The sequence below is a fragment of the Protopterus annectens genome, chromosome 5.part1 (assembly GCF_019279795.1).
Source record: "Protopterus annectens isolate FY-2018-M chromosome 5.part1, PAN1.0, whole genome shotgun sequence".
Taxonomy (NCBI): domain Eukaryota; kingdom Metazoa; phylum Chordata; order Ceratodontiformes; family Protopteridae; genus Protopterus; species Protopterus annectens.
In genome coordinates, this window is record NC_056736.1 from 282,418,153 (window position 1) to 282,441,305 (window position 23,153).

Genomic DNA, 23,153 nt, shown 5'->3' on the forward strand with positions numbered 1-23,153 from the left:
CCTGGTAGGGAAGGTAGTTTCTAGCCTGTAGTCCAAACGTCTTCTAAGTCTAATACCACCATATTACCTTTCCCACTTTAATTTCTTGCTCCCAATACCTTGGTTCCTTTCGCAGTTTTCTCCAGCAAATTTCAGCCCCCTCTTGTCTATTTGCTGTACTCCTACTTGATGTCATCCATAACGGCAACATTTCTTTTCTCATGTTGGCTTAGTTCTTGGAGCACTTTGTTACTTTATGAATATAATATTCTGTATGAATGTTATTCTCCTCAAGTACGTGCATCCAAAATCACACGCTTTCATTTCTTGAACTTTCTCCCTGGTTCATGTACCCTTTCCACTTTGAATTATAACATTCTGCTTTTGTTTTATATACAAGTCTTGACTGGGTACCTCTAAAATATCCCTTCAAATCAGGTAATCCTAAACTACCTTGTTCTCCTAGAAGGATCAGCTTATCCCACTAAACTCTTGTCCTCTTTGCCAACCAGGTAAATTCTTTACTGGATACAATTACTGGATACAACTTTCCCTGTGGTTGATAAAAATGCCCAATTCAAAAGCTACTTGTCACTCATCAGACCCATCATAGAGTACAATGCCCCATTTGGGATGTACCTCACAAGACACTTCCAACAGCTGGAAAGACCACAAAAGTACCTCACCAAGAGGATTACTGGCCTCAAACATATGTCCTATGCAGCCCGACTGGAAAAACTCCAGCTGTACTCAGTGGCATATCACTTACTCAGAGGTGATCTCTGCCTGACTTACAAAGCAATGTCCAACTCAGAATTGATGGACATGCTCCATCTAAAGAAATCCAAGTCACTGAGAGCCACTCACTCTAGTGAGCTAAACCTCGCCACAACAATAAACAAAACATGCTGGAGGGACAGATTCCTGTCATAGAGACTCCCCATGCTTTGGAACAAAATTCCTAACTACATTAGGCAGAGCCCCTCACTAACACTCTTCAAGAGAAACCTTGATGAGTGGATGGATAACAGAAAATACACCCCTGGGATCACTTCATTGGCTCTCCTTGATAGAGGCTCAGTTAATTAATCAATGGGGTGGCGAAAGCTGACACACTCTGGCTAGGCTTATAAATGCCCTGGGGCAGATAGCCTAGTACCTACCTATGAATCTATAAAACTAAAGGGAATAAAAAGTTTCACTGCTTGTATTCTACTATCCATAACCAAGCTTCCAGTTTCTCAGTTTTTGTACTATCTTCTGTTTAGTCTCTTCCCACTTATCCTTAGCTCTATGGCATATGTGTTTTTAATTCATAGTGCTAATTACTTAATCTTAACATGTCCCCATAAAGATGGGTATTGCTGAACCAATGTGTGTCTGGGTACTTAATTTACAGCTAAAGCCTTTTTTTTAACTCTCCTTAATGTTATATCCTGAAAAGACTTGAAAGTGTCTCAAAATGTTCCACAATACTGTAATATCCTTTTCTAGATTTATTGTGTAAAAGTAATATCTGCAAATAAAAACCAGCTTTTCTTGATTACTATACCAATTATATCCTTTAATTTCTGAGTTCCTTATTTATTTTTGGCAATGGCTATAAATATAAAGCAAATAAAGGGGAAAGAAAACACGTCTGCCCAGTGCCCCCGTTCAAACACAACTTAGAGATGAAGCCTAATACAAATTATTTTCTCCAGTCCTTCATAAATCCTCCTAATTAACCTTATTACTCACAGCAAAAGGTTCTCCAGTTTGATTCTTGGCTAGAGCGCCATCTGTGCGTAGTCTGCATGTCCTCCCTGCAGTCTAGTGAGTTTTAAAGATATGCAGGTAGTTTTGTGTGTGTGTGTGTGTGTGTGTGTGTGTGTGTGTGTGTGTGTGTGTGTGTGTGTGTGTGTATTCTGTGAAGGTTGGGCACTGTGCTTGCAACTCAACACCGTAAAAACTTTACTGCCAATCAATCTGCGGACCAGTAATCCTCTGTGGTGACCCCTAACTGGGAAAAGCCAAAAGACATTGCTATTGTACCAGTGAATGCAAATGCTTCCATTGCCCTACTTGTAAAATCCTACCATACTCTGTCAAATGCTTTTGCTGCTTTAAGACCCACAAGCAACAGCAATATTTTCTTGCATTCCGCTTCCTTCTGGATCATTTCTTCTATTAATGCTGTCAAATGTTTGCCTTCCATCCACAAATCCACATTAATCCATATGTATCAATTTGGCAACACTTTTGCCATTCTTTTAATTAGTATAAACAAACACTTTACAATCATGGTTAAAAAATGGAATTGGTCTATATAAAGCTAGATCTGATGGGTCCTTACCATCTTTAGGTATAACAGGCACCGTAGCTTCCAGGATCTTGGTGATTTCCCTACTTTTAAAATACTGTGAAAAAAAAATTCCAGATCTTTACTACTTTCTTCCCTCCTAACTTTCAGACTTCCACAAAAATGCCACCTCTTCCTGGAGAATTTCCTGCAGCTTGATTATATGTCAACATTTTTATCTCATCTTCTCCTAGCAGTTGTTGAGCCTCATCTACCTCTAACCTTTGCATATTTAATTCCATTAAGATTTCTATTTTTGCTCTTTCTTAATTTCCATATTTTTCTGCATTATATAAATTCTCCAAATTTCTGATCTCTCTCTAATACCTTTACAGGATCACTGGTCATTTTTCCAGTCATACACTTCTTGAGTTTGCCGATGACCCTGTGTACTTTTTATTGCCTAGGTTGTTGTGCTAAAAGATTTTGTGCTCTGAAGTTTTCAAAAATAGTTGCTTAACAGCAATCTTTCTGTACTTGTGGATGTTGTCCAAATATTCCTATTTTTTTTTCTTTAGCACTCGGCAGTTGCGTCTCCTCTTGTTCCCGAGATTCCCCTTATTTTGCAACACTTTAACCTTTGTTGGCCACTCTATATAATTTCTATTACTTCTTAACGTATATCTCTTTCCTTTATTTCTACCCTATTTTTAAACTCAGTTTTCATTTTATCCCACTCGCTAGTTATAACTTGAAATTTCTATCTTCTCTAATAACTCCTGAAATTCGACTAGCCATTCTTAAATTCCTTTTTTTTCAGATAGGTGGGAAAGCATCAGTGGCTCATTTTTATTTTATTACCCTGAATTTTTATCTTAGTTTTTTATTGGTGCATGGTCTGAAATAGTTACTGAATGTGTGACAAAGCTTTCAATTAAACACACATATTCCTGATAAATATAATTTCTATTTGGTTTAGCCCAGTTATTATACCTTGTAGAATATGTAAATTCTCTCATGGTTTCTACTAATGAATTCACATCTTCCATACCAAATATTTTCTTAAAGCTCTTCAGAAATCTACCCTCTTTTGTTATATTTTCCATTTTAGGTCTCCAAGATACAGCCTCACTGTTGCAAATCAAGTTCCAGTTCACACCTGCAAGTAATAGCTTACTTCTCCCAAAATTTTCTCATGTTCCATAACAGCAGTTCTTGGTTGAATATAAATGCATGCCAGCATAGTTCTATAAACTCTTACTACCACAAATCTACGATTGTCTTTTCTCCTCTTCTAACACTATTTGAGCTCCTCAATCAGTATTACATTTCTTTACTTTGTTCCTGATATTCTGAATACCCATCCTGAAATCTTTTTTCAAATTCACTTGCACATTTCTTGACAACCACATTTCCTGCAGCATTTGCTATTTGTACTCTGCATTAATTAATAAAACTCAATACTCTTTCCTATTTGTCTATACCTGTAAGGCTCTTTACATTCAAATATAATATGGATAGCATAGCCATTATGATACAAAGCTACTGCTCCCACCTATTAATACATGACAGTTTATTCTGAATGTGTATTTCCGTGTTACATGCACACACTAATGTATGGAAGGGTGACCTTTTATACAGTTGCTTCTTCTCATCTCCATTTGAACCTATGTCAGATTTTTCATGGGGTTTTGTTTTAATGGAAACCCTCAAGCAAACAAAAAATAAATACATTTTCAGAACACTCCATTTCCTATTAACTTAGAACAAAACACACACAACTATGTAAATCTTCAAAAAATAAGATCTAACTTTATAGAAAGGAACAGCTACCCCAAATCAACAGCTGCAACTACAGGCATTACCTAACCTAAAATTAAGTTTACTCATACTAAAGCACACTTACACTGATTGGTGTCGGTTTTTTATCTCTATTACCCTCCCAGATGGGGGAAAACAGCTCGAATGCTTTCAGAAAACATTAACATTTAGCCATAAGAAAAAGAAGCACTGGCTATCTTTAAATAAAACTAAATTGTACACTGTTCTATTAAATGCATTAAAGTATTAAGACTGCGAAAGAGGCTACTATTTCTTATTCACTTCCCATAATTACCAACTTTATTTTTCACTGACCTGCTTGCCATTGCAGATTTAAATTTTGAATTTCCATCAGCCAATGATGCCCAAAACTCTCAAAATTAATTAATTACACCTGCAGACAGACAGCTAGTCTCCATGTAATAGTCAACAGTGAGAAAAAAAACAGCTATAATCTCCTCAGATGCATAAAGAATCTTTCTAAATTTCACTTGGAACAGAATGTACAACTGCTGACACCTTATCTATGAACATTTGCTAATGAAAAAAGCTAATATCATTGCACATACAAGGAACTTTTCATGGATTTAATCATTTTGTCTTATTTTTCAAGCCTGCCAGCTTACAGAAAACACTTGCTTATAGCTTAAGCTAATGGCATTAATCTAAACATCCACCTTTGTAAAAATAAGAAATTATCTTAATTCTATATACACTATAATCAATGCACTTTTACACCCCCATTCCAGCAGCCCAAAAGCATATTAGCTTAATCTTGTTTTATCCAGCCTTTCTTTTCTTGTTATACTATAAATCCTATATTTCTTCAACTAAAAAGTATTTGTTTATTTTAATATATCCCCAACATTTAATATAATTCTGATAAACTCTTCATAAAACTGCTATACTATATAACATACACATTACATGATGAAATTTTTTATACAAATAAAAGTTATTTTTTATTTAGAGTTTTTTTAGTGTCCTTCCAAACATTAATGACAAAGTAGGCTGCATGTTTTACAGTCCATCTACAAGTTTAAAAAGGTCATCAAAAGACCAGTATTTCTAAGACACTTTTTCTTACAAAGCCACGTTTCAGAAATGTGACTGGTGCTTTATTTTGTCCCACTTATTCAATAATTTCAGTGTTGCTTGTCTTTATCCTGTTCATCTCCATCTCCCAACACCAGACTCACTGGTCTAATTCTAAGGTACTCCTCATTCTTCAAGTCAAGTATTGTGCTTTTTTCTGTCTCTTAAGCATTTTAGTTTGCAACACTGGAAAAGTTTTCACTGTTTTGTAGGATAAAACCTTTTTATTATTATTCCCTCCTTAGCCTGTACTGAATCCAACAATGTGGTTGATCCTCCAGGAAAAATAGTCTGAAGACAGATAGTTATAGCAGCTTGAATCTCACAACTGCCTCTTGACATTCCCTAACTGCTGGGATAAAGTTGCTTCTCTTTTGCCTGGTTTGCAATGAACAATCACTTCCCACAAAACACATTGTGGTCTCCAATTTTTAATACTTTTTCCCTTCTGCCAAAGTCTTGTTAGGATCAACAATTTCACTGGTATGATTGCATCTTTACTAACGGAGGTCTAGGCTGCTTTCTCATTGCAAAGCTTGGAGTAAACACTCAATATACCCTTTTAATTAACAAATTCTGCTGTGGAAGACCAGTCCAGATGCTCACTTGTGCTTTCATTTTTTTCTGCTTGCTTTTTTCTTTTAACTCTACCAATTTTCAAAATAGCACTTCTTTTGAGAAGCCTCATATACTCGACCAGCCTTTTCATCATTTCATCTGATTTTTGCAGTTTTATTAGGTCATCTGAATGGCTGCTTAAAGCTTTGTCCGTTTTATCCAGCCTTTAGCTACTGTTGACATATTCCTTCAATGTTTTATTTATTTTATTAAACTCTGGATACATTTGATTTATTTTTCCTCTGAATTACTGGAAGCCATCTCTTGTACCAAAGGTGATGCTTAAATTTCTTTTTGCTAGAGAGCTTCAGGATTCTTCCCAGCCAGTATTTTCTTTTCACTTTCCTGGCTTATTTTCTTTCTGGTTCAATAAATTTCTTCTTTGCTGGCATACAGGCAACATACTTGGTCACCAATTTTTTTGCAAGATGACAATTTCACTGGCTTTTATTTCTCAGTTTCTGCATTTGCACTGGGAGAGCAGAAATTAAGATGCTGATCAGTATGCAGCCATCCTGAAAATCCTGAATTAAAGATGCTCTTCACTCAGGGACTGATCTTTCTTTCTATGATGAAATATGGGTAACTTCTGACAACCATAAAACATTGAATTTTCATGGTGGAATTATGCAGTCTTTAATTGAACTAAACATATACTAATTTCAATCCAAGGTTATAACATGGTAGATTATTAATGTACATGCATCAGAAAACACACAGTTTTAAGAGATTTTTGGTTTTAAATGTCAGTTTTATCTTTGCTTCCTATACATGTTACAGACCAGAAGGCCACTTGGTTTCAGTCTTCTGTGAAACAAGACAACTGTATTAAGATTATTAGCAAATAGAGACAATTTGAATAAGCAATCACATTCTCAAGAAAGTCCTAAAAAATTATGACTCAGCATGAAAAAAAAAAAAAAGTATAAGGGTCTTGTGAGGGAACATCTTGCCACTAGAGGATCTCCCCAGTTTAAAGGCACATGTTAGATGGAAATAACCCACCAAGAAACAAGATGAGAATGTTACTCCTTAGGGACTCAATGACTAAGCACCTAGTAAGAGCAATTACAGTTGGAGATAGAGAATTTAACACGGACATACCTATAAAGGTCTACAAGTAAACGACAGATGCGGAGTTACCAAAAAAAAAAAAAAAAAAAGAGCAAAAATTAGACAGACTTACGTTTATGCGGTTATAAATGCTAGAATTAATGCCCCTAAACTTGTACATTATTTACAAAAAACAAATCAGAAGATTGTTCAGGTCTGTATAAACAATGGGGTAAGTCTTGTTTTTAGATAATACCCTCTCCTCAACTTTGGCTGTCTGTTCTCTAAAGCAGGTTTACCAACTAGCTTCACAAACATGGTCTACAGAATGTGGTAAAAAGTGAGAAATTATAAGTAGGATGCAGTGTGTCATGTTTCATAGGTGATTACTAGGCTAATGGCATGACAGCCTTTACAAGCCTAGCCAATAATATCCAGAATATGACAATATTATATCTCAAATGCCCAGATATAAGATGGTGTAGTATCAGGGTAGTGGGTCTTTGGGTGTGGGAGCCCAGAGTCATTTTACAGACTGCCTCTGTCCATAAGGGACATGGGCAGTACCCCAGGAGTGAATTTACAGCTCCCCAGCCATTTATCCAAATTCTTTTTGAAGAGGGTGAGGGACAGGCTTTGTTTTATGAAGCTAGGAAGTTTATTCCATAGACAAGGTAGCCTTTTAGGATATGAATCTGTCTCCCCAGCTAGTCCTGTTAGAGTCACACATAAGGCTCAGGTCCATGGAATGTGTAATGCTTGCATAATTTTTTTTGTGAATATGTAACATTTTCATCAGGGTTGGAACAGAGAATGCCTTGTAGGTCAGGCAAAAGTTCCATCTCTATAAATGATACGAGATGGAGTAAATGGATAGGGCATTTAGTTGGTCTGCATAAGACATGTCTTTAGCTTCTTTTTTTTTTTTAGTAAGAAACCTCTGGGGCCACTCCAGTTAGTGTAAGTGCCTATTTAGGTACATGCAGAAGGGACCATTGTACTTGATTGTGAGCCTGATGAGGGCAGTGTACAACAGCACTATGACTTCCTTTGATCTTGATGTCAAGTCTTTACTTACAAGTTCCACACAGAAGGATTTCCTCACTACTGTAATCACCTGGTAGTCAAAGTTTAGGTTACCAACTATCTGTGTTCCTAGGTCCCTAACCACTGGATCCACTATTAGGCATGTGCTATCAATATTACAGTTTGCAGGGATATCTAATTTACTGAAGGGTATGATTATGTATTTTTTAGCATAGTCAAAGACCATGGTTTTGACACCAGTTGTTTATCATCTTAGGCCTCTTTGTAGGCCAACATCATGTGGGGGGGGGGGGGGTCAATGACTGCTCCCAGCTTCAGTAGTCAGTGAAATTGGTGAGACATAGGCTCCCAACACTGGCTTTCACTTCAGAAGCATATACCAAACAGGAGGGGTCCCTACATTGAGCCCTGTGGGACACCACTAGTAAAAGGTTACTTATTGAAAGTGGATTCACCCATCGGACAACATGTGTTCTGTCAGTGAGCCAGTTGACTATCCATTTCATGATGTAGGGGTTTATGCCTAACTCAGTAAGTTTATCTATGATTCCCAAGATGGTGACCATGTTGAAAGCTTTGACCAGGTCTACATTACCGGTGTGTACCCTCATCCATGGCCCTGGTGACTTTCTCAAAGTCCACCAGACTAAGCAGGCAAGACCTCCCTTTGATAAAGCCAAATTGGGTCTGGTATAGTTTTTGGAGAGTTCCTAAGTCTTTATTGATCAGGTCTATGAATATTCTCTCCACGGCCTTGCAGACAAAACTGGTCAAATTTATGGGTCTGAATTTCCCTGGGTCAGTTGATGGGGCTCCTCCCTTATGCAGTGGAACAAGTGTTGCAGTCCTCTATTCCTCTGGGACAAATCCTATCCAGAGGTTATGGTTAAAGAGGGTTTCTAATGGCCCTGATAGACTCTGCTTTAAGCTATTTAAGAAGCATCCTGGAATGTTGCCAGGACCCATGCAGGTTGTGTTTTTGGCTTTAACAAGCACAGTAAGGATCTGTTCTCTCATAATGACCGGTAGGGGGATGGTTGTGGATACTTATTTGGGTGTGGTAAGAGGTGATGAATTGAAATTGCCAGCCAACAGGCTTGCAATAGTTTCAGGTTGGGTGCAAGTGCTGCCATTCATGATTAACTCTGCACATTTCTGAGCATTTCTCTGAGGTTACGAAGATAATTTAAAAAAGCCTTATGGTTATCTACCACCTGGGAGGCTATCTTTGCCTCAGTTTGCTTTGGCAGATTTGACCAGCTCTCTAATTTGTTTATTTGGACTGGCGAGTGTCTTTTTGCACTGTTTTGTCTACTCCTTCTTGGCTTTGGAGAGGAGTTTTTTTCCTTTTGTTGAATAGCTTGTTTATGCTAAAGGTCCACCAGGGTGGTTTATTTTTGCCAGTAATCATAGGTTTGACTCTGACAGGTACTGCCTCTTCTATGAAGCTATGAATGTGGCTGTACACTGTTTTTCAGTTTCCATCTTCTCCAACAAATTACACTTAAGTTTCCTAAAGAGAAACATCTTGTTGGAAAAGTAAAAGAGCTAGTCAAAATTTTTATAAGGAAAGGTACACACAGAATCTGACAGACAGTCTAGACTTAATCACCCTGTCAGTGCTTATTATGCCAATGCAGTACATCTGGGTAACAAGCTGATGAACTAGAGACCAAAATTATATAAAATAACTTTACACTTAAAACCAGTGAGGCAAGGGATGACTCTCATATATAGGTCAAAGGTAAGTACTAGGCTATTTGCACAAGGGCATTTATAAGCCTAGCCAGAATGTGTTGGCTTTCGCCACCCCCTTAGATTAGTTCCCTGTGCCCCTGTCCAGCAGAGCCATTAATTCCCCTGTGCCACTGTCCAACAGAGCCACTGCAGTGATCCCCAGGGTAAATTTTCCGTTTCCCATCCACCCATCAAGGTTTCTCTTGAAGAGAGTTACTGAGGGGCTCTGCCTGATATAAATTGGAATCCTGTTCCAAAGCATGGGGAGTCTCTCGGACAGGAATCTATCCCTCCAGAATGTCCTATTTATCATTGTGGTGAGGTTTATATCTCTAGAGCGTGTGACTCTCTGGGATTTTTTTTTTTTTTTAGATGGAGCATGTCCATCAATTCTGGGTTGGACATGGCCTTGTATGTCAGGCAGAGATCACCTCCGAGTAAGCAGTATGCAACAGAGTACAACTGGAGTTTGAGTCGGGCTGCATAGGGCATCTGTCTGAGGCCAGTAATCCTCTTGATGAGGTACTTTTGTGGTCTTTCCAGCTGTTGCAGTTGTCTTGTATGGTACATCCCAAATGGGGTGTAGTATTCTATGATGGGGTCTAATGAGTGAGGAGTAGAGAGCCCAATAACCTCTTTTGTTCTAGATGCGAACCCTTTTGTGATTAGGTGGGCCACATAGAAAGATTTTCTAACCACCTTGGCAATATGATTATCAAAGGAGAGATTACTATCTACTTGGGTCCCCAGATCATTTATTACATTTTCTGTATTTAGGGGACTACCACCTATGTGGTAGTTCATGGGTACTTTGTTGTTTCCAAAGGGGATGACTATGCACTTTTTGGCATTTAGTTTGAGGCCATGATTTTGACATCAGGTATCCATCTCAGTGAGACCCTTCTGGAAGGTGTTTGTATCAGCCAGGGATTCAATTATGGCCCCTACTTTGCAGTCGTCTGCGAACTTGGTCAGCCATAGTCCTCCTATGCTTGCCTGTACCTCCGAGAAGTATATAACGAACAGGAAGGGTCCTAGGACTGAGCCCTGGGGGACACCACTTGTAACCGGTTTAGAGTCGGACATAGAGCCTGCAACTCTCATCATGTGGGTTCTATCCATGAGCCAGTTGGCAACCCATCTCGTGACATAGGGGTTTATGTTCAAGCTGGTGAGCTCGTCTATAATACTAGAATGGGAAATGGTGTCGCAATCCTTTGCGAGGTCTAGGTAGGCTGTGTGGACCTCCTTTCCCTCGTCTAATGCCTTGGAAACGGTCTCAAAGAAGTCCACCAGGTTTAGTAGGCATGATCCGCCCTTAACAAAACCAAACTGGGTAGGGTCCAAGGTTTGGAGGTTTCCAATGTCTGTGTTAATGAGTTCTATGATGATGCACTCCATAGCCTTGCAGACCAGGCTAGTCAGGCTCATAGGGCGATAGTTCCCGGGGTCCATTGTGGCTCCACCTTTGTGGAGCAGGATATAACTGTTGCTGTGCGCCATTCTGTGGGTACGTAGCCTGTAAAGAGGCTGAGTTTGAACAGTGTTGTTAAGGTGAGGGGTTAGTTCATTTTGGAGCTCTTGTAAGACACAGCCTGGGACACTGTCCAGTCCCACTGAAGCTGTGTTTTTGGCTTTGGATAGGGCTGTTTTAACCTGTGTGTCGGTGATTAATGGGGCCCTACATTCTTCTGGTATGGTTATCGGCTCTTTAGGGGCCTTTAGGGGGTGAAGTTTACACTAAACCTATCTTCCAGAATGTTGTCAATATCAGTCGGTTCAGTGTATTTTGTGCCATTCTGCACTAACTCAGAGCAGATCTGAGAGTTTCCACTTAGGTTCTTGACATAGCTAAAGAATTCTTTGCAGTTATCTTTGGAGTCATTGGCAAATTTTCTTTCGAAACTAGCCTTGGATGATTTAAATGAGGGATCGTACTTTCTTGCTGATACTGATCAGGGATGTCTTTCCTTCTTGGGATTTTACTCTTTTCTGTACCAGTTTCCTCCTTCTGTTGTACAGCTTGTTTATGGTAGGGTTCCACCAGACTGGTTTCCTTTTCTTGGAGGAGTGATTCTTGGTTTAGACCCATGCATTTCTGCAGATGCTCAGAGTGCCTAGTTTCGAAAGCTTGGACAGCATTGTCCTTTAGCATGGGGGCTGTGAACCTTTCCACCTCAGTCTTAAGTAATGTGAAGTTTGCATTTGAAAAGTTTTTCACGGTGGTTTCCTTGATTGGGGGTGGGGGCAGAATGTGGATATCCAGAGTGATTAGTCTATGGTCTGATCTAACCAGCGAGGGGTCAACGTCTGGTGTGGAACACCGGTCGCCCATGTTGGTGATGACCAGGTCCAATATGTTGTTCCCTCTGGTGGGGGTGCTGACTAGTTGATCTAGGGCATTCGAGTTTATAAATTCTAGGAAGCGTTGGGCAAGGGAGTTAGTACTTGAGTAGTTCTCCCAGTTTATGTTTGGGTAATTGAAATCACCCAGTATTAGGGTGTTTGGTAGGACCTTCATATTTCCCAGTGTCTCCAGAAATGCGGAATGGGGGTCCTGGATCATGGTGGGTGATCTGTAGCAAGCTACAATTTGGAATGCAGTTTTGCCCGTTGTTAGTTACACACGGATGATCTCTGATGCATTGTGCTGCACCACTAACCTGGAGGTGTGGGTATCCTTGATGAATATGGATACACCCCCGCCTTTTGTGTTTCGGTCCTGGTTCTGTGGCCGAAAGGTATGGTACGAGTTATAGCCTAGTAGTGCTTGGGTGCTCTCAGGAGCCTTAAACCAGGTTTCTGTTACTGCAATGATGTCGATGTTCTCCATACTGAGGAGTGCCTCAAGTGCATGCATTTTGAGGTTTAGACTTCTGGCGTTGAGTAGCATTACCCTCAGTTTTTGGTTACTTGTGCTATTTATGGTGGTGGGTTTGTCTTTTGAGCCTTGCCTAAAAAAGGCACTATGGGGGTGGCAAGAGCCTTGGCCAGTGTTCGAAAGCTTAAGGGTGACAGGTGCAAGCTATCTCTTGTGAAGCAATGTGGCTTGTCGAGCATGTCATCCCAGGTGGACAGATACAGGATCCTCTTTGAATGACACCAGAAACTTAGCCAATTGTTGAAATTGATAATTTTTTCTTTATACTGTGGCATCATTCTTGGTGAGGGCAGGATGCTACTCAGGGTCAGGGTCATATCAGCCTGGGCTACATGATCAGGGAGCTCTTCCCATTGACTCTTTTCATGTAGTCTAGGGAGGTACGTCTCAGGTCATTCACACCAACATGGACAATGACAGAGTCATATTTGTACTTGTTCTGGAGTGACTGGAGAGCTTGTGTTATGTGGCGGATCCTGGCTCCCGACAGGCAACTTTACTTTTCAAATTTTACTACACATACATGTGCATATTCTGGTAACGCAACAGGAGGCATTATAATACCAGAGGATAATCCTATTCACAATCATATAATTTCCTTTGTTCATATCCATGAAATTATGGTTACTGACATTCACAATTTACCTAACCTCCCAAATGCAAGATTAGTACTGTATATTAGGAATCTATGTGTGAATTAACTACTATCATTTAGGTTTCTTGATGGATATGTCAACTATTCTGGTGGGCGATTTAAACTACCCATATACTGACTGGAGTCTACTTCAGAAGACTGACAGACCAAAAAACTCAATCCCAAAATACTGAAAACCTTTTTAATGCAGGGGGCAAGCCCACCCTGTACCCCTCATGTGGGGGATGACCCCCTACTAATTATATATAACAACTCAAAGATCACACAACAGTGAAGAAGGAGCAAATTCCATCCTTCAGGATTCTGAGTCTTCAGTATTTTGGTTTTTCAGTCTTCTAATGTAGACTCACTGACAGTAAGGCAAGCTCTCATACATCAGAATTTTTAGACCTTAAAAAATACTACAGGCTTACTTCAGTCACTTTTCTACTCAAGGGAAGAATATACTGAACTTTGTAATATCACTTTTGTCCATTACTGCTAAGTTAGAAATCCCTAGATCCCCTAGAGTCATTGGACTATAATATTATAGTCTTGAATATCCCTAGGTCAAGTCTAATATAACTGCAACTATGGTCTGACTAAATCAAATTGGATTTTGTTGTGGTTGGAGCCACTATAACCTCCACTGACTGGAGAAATTTGTGAGGATGCCACTGGAAGCCATTGTTGGACCCTGCAAAAGACATCAGGTGTGGACTCATTGCATGGATACACTAAGATGAAGAATACTGGGAAATCCGGGCACATGTCACCTATCTACTGGTGCAAGATGTTTGGGTTATTGGCTAGGAAAAAAAAAAAAAAAAAAAACTTCCAGTACAAAAAAAATTTCCACAGATATCAACAAGTGGAGGCTTAATGTAATAGTGGGACAGCTAAAACAAGCTATACAATATGGAAAGGTTAAATTTAAAGAACATCTTGTCACCTGTTCTGGCAATAAAAGCTGCTACAGTAAGCAAGTGGCTTTCAGATGAAGTCAATTAACTCTGCTGGGCCACTTGTGCATAACAAGAAGTTTCAAAGAACTTTGGACATGTCCAATATTTTTAATAAAACTTAGTAAGATGTCACAGTCAAAAGTAACTCTTAGAACTTGATTACAGTTTTGCCAGCTTGTGGCATATAGTCATGTACAGCTTAAGCATAATCAAGAACACGTGTAGCATGGGTTCTAACAACATGTCTGGTTTCTTTGTACAATTGGGAAGTATTAGCAGATACCCTGGGCTGGGTTATTTAATGTTTTACTGAGGGCTGGTTCAGTTACATGCCAGTAGAAGGAATCTTTACTTGTCCAAATTCATGAGGATGGGGGGCTTGGTATAAAATGATAGACTAATGAGCAGTAAATGCCCATAACATCAGCACTGAACTGTCACTGCATCAGAAGTAAAACTCATAATATACATTCCCAAGAAAGGAATTTTTTTTGTCTATGAAATATTATCAAAATTCCTTTTACTGACAATGGCTAGGTACAGTGGCCAATTTCAGCACCGAGTTACTTTAAATCCTTAAAGGTAGAATGGAATTTTTAAGTGCATTCATATACAAGTTTCCAAGTAAAATCAATGACAATTTTACTAAAAAGTGTTAAAGGAGGCAGTAGATACTCTGTTTCTTGTACACTGAAATGCACAGTCATTTTATGATAAGTTTGGCATGTTGCATTATACTCAGTTTCCATTAGTTCGCTAGACTAATGACTAGCGGGGTCTTTACAAGCCTAGGCATGCAACCACCCAGTTTTGTCCGAGTTCCTTGGATGCATATATGGTATGGTATACTAGTAAAGAGGTAGCTAAGGTAATGTGGGGGGGTATATCAGTTGAGCATTAATTCTGACCTCTGTCCAGAGACACGGGAGGTCAGACTAGATGTTAACTGGTGATTTCCCATCCAACAATCAAGGTTTCTTTCAAACAGACTCAGGGATTAATTCTGTTTAACACAGATTGGAAGCTTATTCCACAGAGTAGGGATCCTTTGAGACACATTGGTATCTCCAGCATGTTCTATTTATGATGTAGGCAAAGTTCGGATCCTTGGATCTGGTCTTTCTGGTGCCGCTTGTTTTGTAGATGTGCAAGAGATCCAGAGATGGATCGGAGTATGCCTTATAGGCTAGGCTTAGATCACCTCTCAGTAAAACCTGTAGGAGACTGGGTACACGGACAGGACCTTAAGGAGATCTGTGTAGGGACAGGGTATTCTTACCCTGAATTCTCCTGGTGAGGAACCTTTGATTGTATTCCGACTGTTGAAAATGCCTGGTTAGATATATGCTAAAAGGGTCACTATACTCAATGATAGGTCTGATAGGGGATGAGTAGAGTGGTAGTTCCTTGGACCTGGATGCCATACTCTTGCTTATGAGCTGGGTGACGCAGAAGGATTTTCCAGCTATCTTGGATATATTTTGGTGGAGGGCCAAATTCCTGTCTACATATGGTCCCAGATCCCTAACTACTGGGTCAACTCTTATGGTTTTTTATCGATAGAGTAATTAGCATGGGTGGACAATTTCCCAAAGGGTGCTATAAAGCATTTCTTTGTGTTGAGTTTTAATCTGTGGCTTTGTCACCAGTCATCTGTTTGTGTTAGACCCTCTTGTAGGATGTTGCTGTCATAGAGGAAATCTCCAACAGCTCCCTCTTCACAGTCATCTGTGAAATTTGTGAACCAGAGGCCTTTGGCATTAGCCTTTACTTCAAAGAAGTAGATGCCAAACTGGAGCCGGCCCAGTGCGGAGCTGTAGGCTACACTGCTAGTGACCGGTCTTCTGGTGGAGGTGGTCTCACTAATCCTGACTTTTTGGATCCTGTGACCCATCAATCCAGTGAGTTATGTTGGGATTTATGCCTAGTTCTCCGAGTTTGTCATCAACAACACCCAAGTGGAGTACTGTATTTAATGTCTTGGCCAGGTCAAGGTAGGCAGTATGCACAGTTTTCCTGTCATCCATAGCCTTGGTGACTAGGTTGAGTAGGCAAGACCTTCCCTTAAAGCCAAACTGAGATGGGTCCAGTGTCTACAGATTGCCAGTGTCCTTGTTAATCATTTCCATGATAATTTGTTCTATGGCTTTGCATGTCAGACTGATGGGTCTGTAGTTCCTGGGGTTGACTGACAGTCCACCCTTTTAAAGAAGTATGACTGTTGCAGCCCTCCATTCATCTGGCATGTAACATGTTTTGAGGCTGTATCAGAGTGCTTCAAGTGGTCCTGCTAGGTCATGTTTTAGGGCATTTAACAGGCAAATGGGGATACTGCTGGGGCCCACTGAAGTGGTGTTTTTGGCTGCAGTGAGCACAAACAGGACCTGCTCCCTGTTAGCTGGTGGGGAATTTGCTGGATGGGATTTCACAGGGGATTGTGGGGAGAGTGGGGGGAGTTACACTTATCAAGCAGTCGATTCAGTATGTCACCTTGGTCACTGAAGGTTGTGAAATTTACCATAAGTTCTGCATACTGCTGAATGTTACCTTTAAGGTTCTGGAGATAACTGAAGAAGGCCTTGCGATTGTCCTTAACCTGGATGTCTACCCAGACCGCATAACCGGCCTTGTTGGATTTTATTAGACCTCTTAATTTCTTGTTTAGTTGAATCAGAGAGCTCATCCCTATGAAGGCTGATCATTCTGATTTTGGCCATTACTTCATTTTTTTATATACCCTGATAAGATACGGATTCCATCAGTGGGGTTTGTTTTTGGTGTTAGATCTGGGCTTACTTCTGATAGTTATGGTAGCTTCAGGGCAGTCATTTGCATGTTTTTACAGGGTTTCTGTAAACAATTCTACCTAGGTAACTGCATTCACATGGTTTGGGAAAGCCATGAATTTTGACAATCTGTTGGTTTATAGAACAATTTGATTTAAAATGGTTCCTAACTTATGGGTTTAGTTGAATTTTCTGGGTTGATTTTTATTTTGTTGAAGACAGTTTTGTGGTCTCACCTCAACAATGAGGACATGGCGTGTGGGGGAGGGGGGGAGCTGTGTGCTAGGCTCTATTAGGTCAAATATAAGTGATCCTCAGGCTGGAGTGAGCACTATCTGGTCCAGGGTGTGTTGATAAAGTCCAGTAAACATTGGGTCTTTTAGTTAAAGACACTGTATGTTTCCTAGTTTACACAGTGTTAGTTAAAGTCTCCAATGAATAGAGTATTGGGTTGGATGTTGATTGACTCTAGTAGGTCTAGGTGAGATTTGCGAACTTTGTGGTCATAGAGGTGTGTAATTAACTTCTCTTTAGGGACAGAAATAAAATACATATCCACAATATATCAGTAATGGAGTTATTATTACATAAGTGAAATCATTTGTACTTCTTCAGAAAAGGATTTTGTTTGACACTGGAAAAGTGCCATCACTATAAATTATTCTACTGGTAATGGTAATATGGTGCAATGAACTTCAGCACCACGCTACATTTAAATCCTTAAGTTAACAATGACTGGTTCAGATACCTTCTGGATCTGAGTAGCCAACTGTTAATTCCTTAAAGGTTTAGCAAGACCTGCTGGGGGTGTGATGGGGTGGAGGCGTTTTTCTTTTCTTTTTTTTTTGTATACACTTTTTCTAATGTGACAGCCAACCATCAAGCTCCCCCATCAGCCAAGCCTATTCACTACACTGTCCTGGGTATTACCCAGTGAGGGTAAGAACAGGCTATGGCTGGCTGATCATACAGACAAATCAGCAGTGTTTTTGTCCTTGCCAGTATCTAGGCAATGGGAGTATTTATTATGATCCCTAATCCCTCCCATGGGTGGGGGACAAACATCCCATATCATAATGGGAGCCAGTATGCCCTTCGTGCGATAGCATATTCTCATACACCTAAGATGACGACTACCAAATTCATGTTTTGATAGCCAAGTGCCTACCTTTGTATTTTCTTTTTTTGTATCACTGCCCTCTCCTCTTTAGGACTGTGGTATCAGATGGCCTTAGTCTGACGCTGCCCACTCTGAGGATAGATGCACCCATTTCCCTGCCAGTTCAAACAGGCACTTGGGCTACTAAATGAATTTGGGTCAGGGCTTTATCCCACTACACAAATGGAACTGGTATAGGAAAGGGTTGGGATATATGTTCATAGGTAACTACTAGGCTAAGGACCTCAGGGGGGATTTTTAAGCTTAATCATGCTTCCCAAAGGTGAAAATCAAACTCGTTCTCTTGCATCTGTAAGGTAAACATCTTAACGATTTTGCTAACCTCCAACTGAAAATGAAGCACATCTGGAATTTTAACTTGGGACCTCTTGCTCTGCAAGTGAGAATCATACCGCTAGACCAACAAGCCAGATTTCAGTCTATTATACATCAGTAGAGAATGCAGAGTTTCGTAGCATTTGAGAGTGTTAGTTTGACATACTGCATGATGCTCTATTTAAGATCACTACAAAACTACTGTTCATGGTAGGGACTCCACTGTAATGTCAGTCATCAGTACTGAGGTACCATTATAAACACGTCATTCACTTCTTCAGAATATAGCAGTTATCTCAGTAAATCATGTTTGTCCCAACCCCCAAATTTAAATTCATATGCAGTGGTATACATTACATGTGTATAAAAGCTGTGTAAATGCCTTGTACATGCAACTTCTAACTAAATACATTTTGAAGCTGAGACTTGAGATATTTTCTGAGATGAGCTAATAAAATTTTCAACAGTTTCAGAGATATACTACTGCATTGCTAGGCACCTCAGCCAACTGCCAGCTCCAATTTTTCCAATTCAGATCACAGCAAATATACAGATGTGAATTATACACATACATTTGCTTAGCTTCATGACTTGTTGCACTCCTAGACAAGCAAAAATGCATACACACAATGCTTATTACTCAGTATTAAAAAAAATAATAAAATAAAATAAAAGGTGTTCCAATCACTCAATGGAGGCTGTTTGTACTGGTGAATTACATAACACCATACTGTGGTTTAGCAATAATCCATGACTGGCTGTGGATATCACAGGATTTACCCATGGTTGATGTGGTTTAATCATGGAGCAAAATCTCAGTGATTAAATAAAGCCAGTCATGAGTAAATCTTGTCATGCCAACACCTAGTTGTGAAGTACTGCTATCATACATCACATTAAAAAAATGCTTACTTTTTTTAAATAATGCCATTATACAATGTTCTTCTGCGACTTCTTCCTTCTAGGAGACATCATAAGTGTGTACGGTACGTGCATTCAGCATGTATATGCTGTTTTTGTACACTGGCCTTGGATGCGTATAGTCAGTTTTTTTTTTCTTAACAAGGGCTTTGCTTGCTGTCAGCATCCCTCTTTTTGGCAGCCAGTACTCCGTTATTTAACACGCTGTTTACTTATTTTTTTGCAATATGTTTAATTAGGCATGGTTTGCATTTTGTGAAAAAAAAAAGCTGTTACGATCACGGTTTGTTCTGCAGCCCGGCAGAGAAAATATGCATCATGGTGGTAGTTCCATGAGTAACACTGGATTTACAATAGGAAAGCTGATTGTACTGTCCAATCAATGAGCACATTTTTGAAAAATAAAGACCTTTTTATTATATAATGTGTATTATACATAAATCCTTTTTAGCAAATCAAGACTGGGTGGGAGTTCTAAGAACTAAGCCAATGCTGGAATGGGGAAAGGAAAGTCTGCTCACAGGGATGACTGCAATTAGGGATATAGACACTAGGCAAGAGGGGGCTGGAATTTACTGAAGAAAACTAGCGAAGGAACCAAAGTATTGGGAGCAAATAACTAGAAAGGGAAACATGCCAAGAATTTATTTAGACTTAAGGTTAGAGGCTGCCTTCCCTATCAAGGATTGATATCAGAGCACAGGCAAAGAGAAAAATAGGGGGGTCCTAAACGAAAGACCAGCACTGGTAGAATTTTTAGAAGAATCTAGAACAGAAGGTGCCATTAAAAAATGAATAATTAGTTGAGAATATAATATATTTAATAATAAATATAATAATCAGAGGAGGTTAGAAAGGATTGGGAAGAGATTGGATATACAATTCACAAAGAAAATTTGGGAGGATATATGTAGGTCTCCCAAATATGCAACAAAATCTAGAAGATTTAGGCCTTTTGCTTGGTAATGTTTACAGAGATATTTTTATACCCCATGTAGACTTAAGAGAATTTTTCCTTAGGTAGACAGCAAATGTTGTAGGTGTGATGGGGAAGAAAGAAGCAATTAGAAACATACTTTGTGGGAGTGCAGAGAGTTGGCAGACTAAGGATTCCCTGCGGGATGCAATGTCAGACATGCTGGGTAGGCAGACTGGTGTGACAATGGAGATGATTTTTCTGAGCTATGATACAGAATTGGAATTGCCTACACATGGTAAGGCCTTGCTGTCTCTAATTATGACGGCTGCCAAAAATGCAATTACAAGAAAATGGAAATCAAAATCTAAACCAACTATATTAGAAGCAGTGAATATAATAACAGAGATAAAACAACTGGAATGGAGATCTTTAGAAAAGGGTAGCAGCAAACTACATAGGAAAAAAAAGTGAATTGTGGGGAACAATATATACTGGGGAGGAATGAGGTTTAAAAGAAGGCAGGACTTAAATGACCTATGTAAAGTTACACTGAAAACGATTGGGTAGATAAGTGATGTATAATGTTTGCAACTGGGAGTGTGTCAGTGTGGTTTGTGATCTAAAACACTTGCAACTAGGATTGTGTCTGTGTGGTTTGCTTTCATTTATATAAAAATGTAGGATTGCTTATGTTGTAAGTGATGGTTTAATAAAGATGTTTCTTGTTTGAAAAAGGGGGGGCAGAAACTGAATAATTTATGTAATGTTGCTTAGGGTGTATAACAATGTATGTGAAGCATAATATTTGTTAATTTTAACTTAATACAGTTTGATTACGTTTACATAAATGTAAATGTGCCTGTGCTACAAGTGATAATTCATTAAAGGTGTTAAAGACTGGATGGGAGTATCACAAGATTTACCCATACTCAGTACGGTTTGATTTGATCAGGAGAGTGAGCCAGCTGTGGGTAAATCCTGCGATACCTAAATTTTGTGTCAGAAGTATGAAACTCTAATGTCTGGCATCACTGACATATAGAAACTCTCAGTGAATTACTAGTAAAGCAACAGTTTTACAAGGGGCAGGGGAAAGATATGAGGAAAAACAGGGATGTTATGCAAAACTCTATACAGTTGAGAAGTACACTTGAGAAGTATGGTTACTGGCAGTATGAGTGATCATACTATCAGCATTTTTACCTTTCAACTGCATAGAGATTTTTTTATAATGTCTCTGATTACTCATATTTTTCCCTGCTCATTGTCAAAAATGTAAAGGACTGTCTTGCTGAGCATAACCCAATACCCAGACTGCTCAACAATACTTTAGTGGCCAGACTTCTCCTTTTGGGGTATTTTCAATTCACAATGGGCACACTAATTAGATGTCCAAACAGAGTACATGTTTTGAGGGTCTATATCACAAACTCTAAGTTTAATAACTTTGAACACGTAATGTTCGAACCATCCTGTTCAAAGTTAAAAAAACTTCGACTATAAATGAAAAAACAAAAACAAAATAAACTGTTGTAAGCAGGGGGGCAAGCCCCCCTGCACTCCCACATCCCCAACTACTTAAATACACCAACTCAGAGATTGCACCGCATTAAACAAAACAGAAACCTCCCCTTATGGAGATTTCTGTTGAAACGCTTCAACTTCTGCAAATTCAAACTTATGGTCTCGACGTTAGACTATCTGATAGGAACCCTATTTTTGAATACTAATAAATCACCATTTGTTGTACAATTTCCATTATCTCTCAGTATCAAGGGTAGCGAGTCCTAACAAAATATCATTCTACTATTACTTCCCATCAAAATATGGTAGCATTACCATAGCATGTTTTATATACTTTCATTGAATGCATTATGGTATGCCAAAACGGAACTGAATTTCAAAACCTGTAAAGGCTGAACTTTTCTAATGATGCAAGTCCATGATTGTGAAATGGGGAAAAATGTCAGAAAACTACCTCCTGCTGGTAAAATAAAGTGGGCATCTATCCATTTTTCCAGCAAAGCACACATTTAAATGCTTCCAGTAAACAGTGCAACTTTGAGTAGTTTAATATATTTCAGTCTGCTAAACCATAAGTAGTTATAAGTTTATACTGTGGAGGGTCTACTTCAGAAGACTGAAAAACCAAAAGACTGAAAATTCAAAGTACTGAATGATGGAATTTGCCCCTTCTCCACTGTTGTGTGATCTTGGAGTTGGTTTATAGAGTTAGCAGGGGGTGTGAGGGGAATCAAAAGACTGAATCCCACAAGACTGAAAATTCAAAATACTGAATGATGGAATTTACCCCTTCTCTACTGTTGTTGAGCTTGGAGTTAGTATATATATAGTTAGCAGGGGGTGTGGTGGGGGCACAGCTCCCCACATGAGGGGTGCAGGGGGCTTTGCCCCCTGCACTAAAAATGTATTGAGCATTTTGAATTTTCAGTCTTTGGGGAATTAGTCTTCTGAAGTAGACCCACTGCTGCCCAAAAAAAACCCTACATTAGAGGACTAAAACTGTAGAGCTAAGCCACCTGAATGGAATTGTTTGGGATAGTCTTGCATTTACTAAGTAACTAAAGTACATGCAAAATACAAAGATGTACACTTAAGTCTGCCCTGAAATAATAACAAAAAGAATGAGAAAACATTCTCTTGTGCCCATTATAGCCAAAACTGATTTAAACAATTAGAAAATCTAAAGTTCAGTTCACCAGAATATGGGCACTGGTTGAACATAATAAATTATAATAGCATTATTAAAACAACTCCACTGTAAGTTTAATATCTCACTTTCCCTCAAAGCTGAGAAAATACATTGGAAATATTCTAAATTACTTTTAAATTACAAATATAATAATTTAAATACAATGATTTAGTTACACAATATGAATGTGTGAAGAACATCCCAAAAT

The 23,153-nt window shown here is 39.2% G+C and overlaps 1 protein-coding gene and 1 long non-coding RNA gene across 3 annotated transcripts in view; one reads left to right on the forward strand and one right to left on the reverse strand.

The window, feature by feature from the left end:
* Positions 1-23,153, reverse strand: part of CRYZL1 (crystallin zeta like 1) — a 951,914-nt gene that overhangs the window by 907,216 nt on the left and 21,545 nt on the right. The window lies entirely within an intron of this gene.
* The window catches only part of LOC122803376, a 752,949-nt gene that overhangs the window by 132,486 nt on the left and 597,310 nt on the right, over positions 1-23,153 (forward strand). The window lies entirely within an intron of this gene.